At 45.6% G+C, this 9,480-nt stretch overlaps 1 long non-coding RNA gene across 3 annotated transcripts in view; it reads left to right on the forward strand.

Moving 5' to 3' along the window:
• The window catches only part of LOC121090314, a 38,888-nt gene that overhangs the window by 10,779 nt on the left and 18,629 nt on the right, over positions 1 to 9,480 (forward strand). Inside the window, exons 2-6 of one of the 3 annotated variants that reach the window (XR_005828519.1) lie at positions 5,516 to 5,593; positions 5,953 to 6,452; positions 7,115 to 7,336; positions 7,707 to 7,895; positions 9,108 to 9,196. This is a non-coding gene — a long non-coding RNA (uncharacterized LOC121090314). Of the gene's footprint in view, positions 1 to 5,515; positions 6,453 to 7,114; positions 7,337 to 7,706; positions 7,896 to 9,107; positions 9,197 to 9,480 lie in introns of all 3 variants that reach the window. The other 2 variants (XR_005828520.1, XR_005828518.1) reach the window with 2 other exon arrangements.

Genomic DNA, 9,480 nt, shown 5'->3' on the forward strand with positions numbered 1-9,480 from the left:
CATTTTTAAATCTTCAACTTCACCCAGCCTGAACGTTAGGACAGATCATTAGAAAACAATTTTTCTATTCTGTAGCAATTTTCTTTTTTGTTTTGTTTTGTTTTGACAGCTAATAGCTCTGCTTGCCAGCACACAATGAAATCAGCTGGTGTTTGTGCTGTTAAAAATGAAAGGGTTTCCTATTATTCCATTGATTTCATTATATTAGATTAAGAAATCATGTGGTTGGCTACCAGTGACATGAGCTCAGAGTACACTGAGCAATGATTCATGCTGTTGCATGCTGAATCTGCTAGGGAAGCTGGTCACCAAAGAGACAAACATGGACCCTTTATTTGAATTTTCTGGGCTGGGATCAAGGTCTTGTCCCAGAGACGTCCCGAGTCTTACGGCAGCTTTGGGGTGCCATTGTAGCCTGTGCAAGTCTGAATAACTGAATAGTCCTGACTGTTAGACTGAAATAAGTTCTGGTGAAGCAGGAGAAGTGGGAATCCTGGACCAGGGTCCTGCCAGAGCAGCACACACCTTGGCAAACATTTACATTTGCTCAGCATTTCGACGCCTGCTCTGCACCCCTGGGAACTGTCTAGTTGGCTTTATTTTAAAAGAAACAGGAAAAAGTTATGCACTGCAAGAGTCATGAAGAGGTGTGAGGAGCCAGCTTGTCCCTAAAGATTGATTTTGGACACTGAGTTCAAGAAGTCACATTTGGACTTGCCCAGACCTATTAGACTTTGCCTGTATTTCAGGATTGGCCTCTGCCATAAACACTGTGGCATTTTAATTATTTCAGAAGCAGACTGTTAGGGACAAGTTTAGGTGCTCACTGCTTTACCGCCACTTGTCACGTACTGGGTCACAACCAGCAAGCTCTACAGAAGGTTCACAAATCCCACCCTCCTGTCTCTCCAGAACTTTTCCCCCAAACTGAATCAGGGCTCCATAGTTTTGATTTGTGCCTCATTTTTCATTATTCTTTTTATTCTTTATTTTGAAATGATTTGCAATGAAATAATTATTCATTATTCTTACACTTATTTTACACTTACACAGAATTACACTTGTTTTCTCCAGGATGCTCCACTGAGCCTGTCTACCAGACATATACAATGTGGAAAAAAGATGCAAGATGAAAATTTGCATATAATGTATTCCATGGGCTAAGCAGGAGATAAAAGACATCAGGAAGCCCAAACTTTGCGTTTGTTCTCATGCTGACATTTGGCTTTGCCCTATATTAGGACCAGTTAGTTTGTGGGGATCACGAAGGCAAATTACCTGTGTTGGCATTTTAGTTTGTGTTTGGTACCAGAGGGCAGTGCTGACACCCGGGACCTCCACAGGCTGGGGAATAGGCTGGGAGGTCCCTCATCAAGTTCAACAAAGGGAAAGCGCAAAGTCCTGCCCTAGGGAGGAACAAGCTCAGGCACCTGCAAAGGCTGGGGGCTGACCATTTGGAAAGCACCTCTGCTTTGGTCCACCATTGCATTGGTGGGCAATGAGCTGATCATGAAATGTGCCCTTGCAGCAAAGAAGACTAAAGGCTTGCTGGGATGCCTTAGGAGGCTGGTCCAAAGCGGGCACAGGTTGTCCAGACAGCCTGTGGAGCCTCTGTCTTCAGAGATCTTAAAGACTGCGCGTGGCCATGAGCAGCTTGCTCCATCTGACTGTGCTCTGAGCTGGGGATTGACTAGGTGATCTCCAGAGGAGCCTTCCAGGCTCTGCCATTGTCTAAGTCTGTGGTTATTGCAAACCCATAGCAATGATGTTGGTGCAGCTACAATTGTGCCTCTGCAGGTGAGTTCATGATGACATTCATAAAACATGCAGCATGGCAAAAAAGTATTTGTGCATGTCAGGTCAGGATTTAATTTAGGAGTTTCCGGGAAGTAACAGCACAGGGCAAAAAGCATGGATGGCAACAAGGGTATTGCTGCTTCAAGTCACACCTGAGATGAATTTCTGCCTGCCTAGATACCACTGATCATCTCACATGGCACTTGTAGAGGAGTGATGGGCATCACATTTTGGTGGGACTGAAAGTAATTAAATTCTGTGGAAAGGCTAACTCAGGCCTGGCTTATCTGAGGTGGAGCAGGGTCCTGGAAATGACACTTCTGGAGGAGGATTGCAGGACTACAGAGGATAGCGGTCCCAGCAGATTTTGCAGAGTTTCCACTGTGGCAAGAAAGGCTAATATTAATCTAAACTAAATCTCCTACTTTTATACCCCTCCAGGTCCCATTTATTGTCCCTGTGCATGACACTAAATCAATCAGGGCTATAAAGATAAATCAAATGTTTTCTGTCTGCCCTTCCTTTGCTCAAACGTGTTTGGATGACAAATGAAGAGAAGGTGAGGTTATTTGAGGATACCAGACAAACAGGCTCATCTTGGAAGATGGCATAGAAAATTGTTAGAGGTTCTGACAAAATTGAGATACCTAGAGGAAAGGACACACAAGGCAGTCAAGTACAGGAGCAAATCCCTTACTGTGAGTGTCTTCAGGCTTGGTAAATTTAGCATAGCTTAACAGCAAGGAAAGCAGTCTGAAAAATAGCTTGCTTATAGCCTGTGAATTCCTGCTCGGGGATAAAATCCAGGGCTGTGAAGAGTTATTTAATCCTGTTGAATAACAGGAACTGAAGGCTGGACACCAAAGGCAAACAAATTCAAACAGAAAACGAGGCCTGAGGGGAAAGGCAGCCACATGAGGAGTTCTTGTTGTTCCCTCCTTGAAGCCATGGGTCTCCTCTGGACAGGTGAGGGGGGTATGGGTGGAGGAGAAAGGCACCTGGCCAACAGCTCGGTGCCAGTGCTGGGGCTAGAAGTGTTTCGGCCAGGTTTGTCCTTCCCCCGTGGCATTACCTCCTCACTGCCTCCCCCCACAGAGACTAACCTGTCCTTCCACTGAAGAAGGACATTGAGCATCCACCTGGATGCCACACAGCGATGCCAGCCGGCAGCACCCCTGCTCAGGCAGTACCCTGCTGTGGCTCAGCTCGTGCCACCTCTGAGCAGAGCCAAGGACCTGCCACTTGACCTCCAGGTCTGACCCAGACTCTGTCCCATGGGTCCAGCGTGGATGTGCCTCATGCCTGACCCCATGGTGCTGCTGTGCCGTGAAAAGTGCTGCGGGGCGCAGCCCTCCTGGCCTCACTCCCTGGCTTTTGTTCGGAAATGAACCCGAAGCCATTGCAGCCTTGCCCTCTACAACCTCTGTTGTTAATAAATTTGCATTTATACTAAGTGCAAATAGTTAATTTACTGGCTGGGCTGGGTGAGCTGGATGTTTTGGTAGGTCCTGCAGGAACCTTAGGCAGTATGGGTGCTTTGGCTGTACAACCCTTACTTAATTAGGAATGTTTCTGTACTGTGTTTTTACACATGGATCTACTCTCATATGCATCTGGCAATTAGTTTACTCCCAAGAATGTGAAGTAATTTTTGGCCTCTAAACTGGAGGCGTGAATGTCTGGGTTTTAACTCTTTGCTGCCACTGGGGATGCTACATGTACCTCTGAAAGGAAAGAAACAGTTCCCCATTTGCTTTAGCAATAGCTGAAGGGAGAAGGTTCTGGGACCTATAGTAGTGACTGACTTACTTGTTACTATTGGAAAGGCTTTTTCATGGTAACGGATTTCAGAACTTAACAGATCACTTTAATTCAAGCCTTTTGCTATTTTAAAGTAGGCAGGACAGGATTCTGGATAAACCATAGACAGGTTTGGCTGTTCTCTTACTGGTAATGTAGCAGTCATATCCATTTTATATTATGTTTTTCATACATTTTCTCAGTAAAAGAAATTTTGATTTCCACAATCTTTATTTCTGTTAACTTTGCTGAAGGACCAATATCTTAGTGTCATCTAAAAATGCTTTATTACAATTTTATGTGTTGAAATCAAAAGAAGTTTTATTAGAAGAAGATAAACGCTTGACATGAAGTTGGATCAGCATTTATTAGTGTAAATCCCATGATCTGACTCTCACAGTGCAGGTAGTTTTTCTGTTGCAGAGAAGGATAAGGTTTACATGTACAGGTAATGTGCACAGGAATTCTTTGGCAGCAGGAAGGACATTGCAAATCCTTGCACATTTGAGATCCCATATGTCCATGCATTCAGACAGACAGCTGAATAATTTTCCTATGTGTGAGGAGATTAGAGCAAAAGAGATGAAATGCTGGTGAGCAGATGGTTTGGATGTCAGTTTTATGTTCAGCTCGCAGTCTTTAACACAATGCTGTAAAGAGAACCTGAACATGAGACGGTTTCAGTGGAGCTGATTTGTAGTGTAAAAAAAAGGGGATTATAATTTTTATCATTCACATTAGGCACAAGATAAAACCAGTAATTTGATTCTGAAGTATGGTCTTTTGGAGTAACAAATGTTCCTGTTTCTGGTGATCACTGATGTATAACATGTGCTGTAACTGACTGAGTATGGCATTTTCTCTGTTCATCTGTTTCCCAAAATAGGATAACTCATTGCAACTATGTTGTCACCAAATACGTGCCTGTAATGTAAAAAAGAAATCATGCAAAAATGAAAATAATGCATCTTTTTGGCACAAGACCAGAGATCCAAGGTCCTATCTGCCTGTGACTCTTGCCTTTATCCTTCTGAGTGACCTTTATTTTGGGAGAGATGCTGCAGAGGAGGATCTAGCACATGGATGAGAACATAGATCATCAAATTCTTAGTCCTACCCACAGAAACATGGGGGGAGAGACAGAAAGGAGGGGAGACAAACACACTTATTTTCTGCAAATGACCCCCCTAACTCTGTTTCTTCTGTTTCATCATTCTCAACAGTACCCGAAAGGCATAAAGCCATGCCATCCTGACAGGGTGGTATTTGGTACCCTCTTCAAACTTAGATGCATGGTGAGGTACCAGGCTGTGGAAAGTCATGCCCCCTTAGCACTTTGTATGGCCTGCATCTTTTGCTTTCTTTTTCTCCTTACATGCTCTAATATGACTTACGGTCACATCACAGCTTAGAAAAGCATGCTGCAGCCCATCAAGGTTGCATCCCTGAGGTATTCAGCTGTGCTTGCGTGGCAGCTGGAGGTGTCTGCTACATCTGATAAGGTTACATGGGACTTTACTCTCAACGAGGACAAGATGATAAAGGGTAAACCCCAGTAACTTCACCTCTGCTAACTGCAAGGTTTGGTTTGACACCATCACCATTACAGGACTCCTATTGCAAAGCTCTAATGGCAATGCCAAATCTTTACTATTACAGTCTAACAGTTTTGGGGGTTAATCTTCTGAATCTGCATTCTGTCTGGGGATCATCACTATCTCATATCATCGCAGTCTTCAAACTGGGGCTTTTTCTGAAGCTGAGAGGGGTGCTGGGATTGCCTGTTCTGAGTCCTTCAAGCAGCAGCAGAAAGAGCAGAAGAGCACCTTTCAGCTTTCCTTTACTGATGTGCAGATCTGAACTGTTTGAAGGTAATTGACATCAGCTTTTTCTTGCCTCTTCTTGTTTCTGCGCTCAGACTGAAAAGTGGAGAACAAGCCTCTGACCTTGCTGCAGAAGACTGGGAAGGGAGCAATGCACCTGAGCAAGCCCCTGAGTATGTCAGGAGATACAAGTACTACTGCAGTGCTGGAAAGCACTGGAAAGCAGAGTTCTGTGAATGAAGGTTTTGTGATCCAAATAATCTCTGAGACTGGCAGGACCTTCACAAGGATCAGAGGTCAAACCAAGCAAGGCTGGGTGGTGGAGGTGGTGGGAAGGCTTGTGAGCGCAGCCTTGGGTTCCCAGGGGAGAAATTGCTTCCCTGCTGGCAGGAGCCTTTATACTGTGCAAAGCCACTGGGACACCTGCAGTGTGGATGCAAGAGGTGGGAAACGAGCAGAGACTTGCTTACTGGTTTTAGCTGTTTGCATCTGGTTGCCAAAACATCTGAGTGTCCATTGCAATTACATACAGGTTGCTAAAACAGAGACCTGTCTAATTCCATGGCTGATATAAGAACTGCTGCACTGATGGTTTGTTGGGACATCTGGATTCTCCCAGCGAAATTAGGAGGATCCAGCATGAATAAACAAGCTGTTAATGCTGTTACACCTGCATCCTCACCGAGAGCAGGCTCCCAGCCCTGTCACTGCCCATGGCCCCTTGTGCTCGACAGAGAGGGCTGCTGCGCAGCATGCACCCTTACCTGCTGCTCGTGGGCTGCTTGCCTGGATGGGTGCATAAGAGGGGCACGATGCAGTGACACTGCTATGGCTGCATGCACTGGGCTGGTAACTGGAGCTTGCATCTGTGCACCAGAAGAGCTCCACAATCCTCTATTCCCACTGTATCACCCAGGCACTAAGCCTTCGACTCCAGAAAAAAACACCAACAGTAGAAGGATCTTCTAGGAATGCCTCCAGGCACGCGGGGCAGATCCAAGTTTCCAAGACCTGCTGCAGCTGACGGCAGAGGTAAGAAATGGGTCCTGCACCCAGTACCTTTGCACCTCTTCCTCCATGTGGGGAGCAGGAGGAAGGGCAGTGGCTGGGGGAGCATCCCTGCTCACCAGCTTCAGCATGGAGATACGGCTTTTTGCCTCATTTGTGCAGTCCCACCACATGTCACCTTGTCCTTGCTTGACCTCACTGGCCAGTGTCTGGGGAGCCTTCCCAGCCCTTTTGTGTGGTGCATACTGTCGACAGCCCGCCTAGGGGAATATCCATCCTTTCAGTGGGGCCATGGGAGTGGTGCAGCTTGGTGTTCGGGGCGATGCATGAACATTTTTGCTGTGGCTGAGAAGACTCCAAAAGTGGGGCAGTGAGATGTGCCTGTGGGATAGGTGGGTCCTCAAACATTCCTGGTTTTCCTGAGCAGGCTGGGGTGGTGGATTGCTCCCCTGCTGGTCATCAGGGACTTTCCAGGCTGGAAAGTGACGCAGCTGGAGGTTTTGCATTGCTAGCATCTGTGTAAATTTTATGAATTCATGTCATGACTCCTACAAGTTATTGGAATCCAGTGTGGGAATGTGAGCTAAAGCTGGAGCAATCACCTGGGGCTCCATACTAGCAGTGTTATGAAAAATAAGTACATGGTTCAAAAGCTGATCTCTAATAAATTGTTTCCTATTTTTCAGGCATGTGAAACCATTAGTAAGTGGACTCAGTATGTCCACCAGGCTGAAAAATAAGCCAGGACTGTGTCTTAATTGTACTAAATCATTAAGTACCGGTCACTCCCCCTTGGTTATAGTGGTTGTTTTTCTGTCAAGAGTCTGTCAAGCTTTTACCTTGGCAGTCATCCAAGTGTCACAGTTGTGGATGCACAACTTGGAGGAAGAGATCACAGCCATAAAAATGTAAGTTGAAAACTGTTACATCTTATAGTCATTTGTGTTTCACATACTGTAAGCTCTTCTGCTCTGCTGGTTTTGTAAATCACTGGACAGGGAAATGCACCATGATGCATGGAAAGTGCACCGTTATTTGTGGTCTCTGTCCTTATCCTCTGGGGGGTGACGCTGGGCTCCTCTGGCAGTGCAGAAGGGCCATGGCAGTGCCAGACATGGGACAGGCCAGGGGCAGGTGGCAGCGTTCTGCGCATGCTGCGGTGCCACACTAAGCACACCTGCTGCCCAGCTCCCCGCGAAGCAGCTGGGTCTGTGCACAGCTTGCAGAGCTCCAGCTCATGGTCCAAGGGTGGCTGAAGCCTCGTCCTGTCCTTTGCAGGGAGAAGGGCTGCCCCAGCCCGGCGGTGCCCTGGGCATGGAGCTGGGCAATGGCAGGAAGCGGCTGAGCCTGCAGACGAGCGGCTCCTCACAGTCATGGCTTTAATTTGAGTCAAGGGTGCCTTTCTGCTCCTTGGTCACAGCCACACGTCAAGTGGTCACCCTGGCCTGGAGGCAGTGAACAAGAAGAGTGAGTACAAATGCAGCCTCAAGAGGCCTTTGGAAGAGGACCTGGGTGCTCACCCTACAGTCCACAGTGGTTTCTTTGGATTCCTGTGGTTTTGCCCACCTTGGGGGTCCCACATTTTTCCCAAGCTTGCACAAATAGCAAGGTGAATAATTACAAAAAGGAAAACAGGACTGTGCATAATATGGTTTCAGAAAAGTGTGTTCCTAATCCACATGCATGAGAAGGCCCATGAATATAAGGTAGTGCTGCATGCTCTGTTTTGCTGACAGATATATACTTTTTCAATTCTTTTTTTTCACTTTGGAGTACTTCTAACACAGGAAATTTCTGTTCATTGAACAGTTATGCTAGATTTGAAAACCAATCACACCTATGTGTCTAGAGGGACCATGTTACCTTAGACCAGCTGTGATCCACACGGAAACATTTAGGAACCCTTCCAGAAAAGCTGTGACTTTGGTCCTGTAAATATTTAGGTTTATGAACAGTTTTGTGGAATTTTATGGGACTGGACTTGGCAATAAGGCACACCGGGTAACAAGTGCTTGCAGAACTGGGAACGCTCTTCCCACTTGATAGAAAATGACATTTCTAAAGAGGATCAAAAACTTCATCTATTTTTGCAAAAAAATAAAGGGAAAAAGTTATTTAAAGATGCTGAAAACAGTTTTGTATAAGGCAGCCACATCAGAGAGATTATAGATTGGTTTTGGGTAATTTTTACAAGAAAGATTGTTCTGGTATTCTTACTGAAACCATTATCAAAATAATGGAAAACCTTTTGCTGCAGCAAGACAGAAATCACCCTTGTTTAGTAGCTTGCTGAGGTTACAACCCTTTCAGCACTGTTCTTTGAGCTCTTGGACTATATTCAGCATCAGTCGGGGGTTTCATCCCAACCTACAATTCAAAGTGAAAGCTCAGCACTGGGATGTGTGCAGGCAGGTGCAAAGCTGGGGGACCAAAGCCTGGCTCCTGGAAATGTGCCGTCATGATTAGCTGTTCAAGGAACCGTTCTGCAGCCGTCAGATATATTCCTGCGCTAGCTAAACACTGCCTATCAGTGCTATTTGTTGGGTTGAATTTCACTTCTGTTGCAATAATAGTCCTGTTAGTAGGTGCCTGAAGTTGTTAATTTGGCCTCTTTTATTTTTTCTTCATGCTTTGCCCCCTGGTTTGCACTTAGGTTTTTCTAACATCTCTGCTTTTTAGCTACTTCCCTCTGGCATATATTTGTTACTTAGGAAACAACAGGCCTGTTGTTATGAGAATTTGCTTGTCACCCACAAGTGCTGTATGAGGTATGTTTATACAGCATTTTGGATTTTACGCAGCAGTTTGGGAAGTGTGTAAGCATTCAGATGATTGGGTTTATGACCGCATATGTGGTGCGATGCAAGTGTTTTAGGTGCAAGTCATGTGTAGCAGATAAAGTTTAATTTCTGTTATTCTTAACTATTATTCTTAACTAGTTGTAAATGCCATTAGCCAGAGCCTCAGCTGGAGATAGGTGCTGACACCCTGCTCTGGCTCTGCAGGTGCTGCAAGCAGTAATTGCATGAGAGAAGAGGCTAAGCTAAAAGTC

Source organism: Falco naumanni, chromosome 6, assembly GCF_017639655.2.
Source record: "Falco naumanni isolate bFalNau1 chromosome 6, bFalNau1.pat, whole genome shotgun sequence".
NCBI classification, from domain to species: Eukaryota; Metazoa; Chordata; class Aves; order Falconiformes; family Falconidae; genus Falco; species Falco naumanni.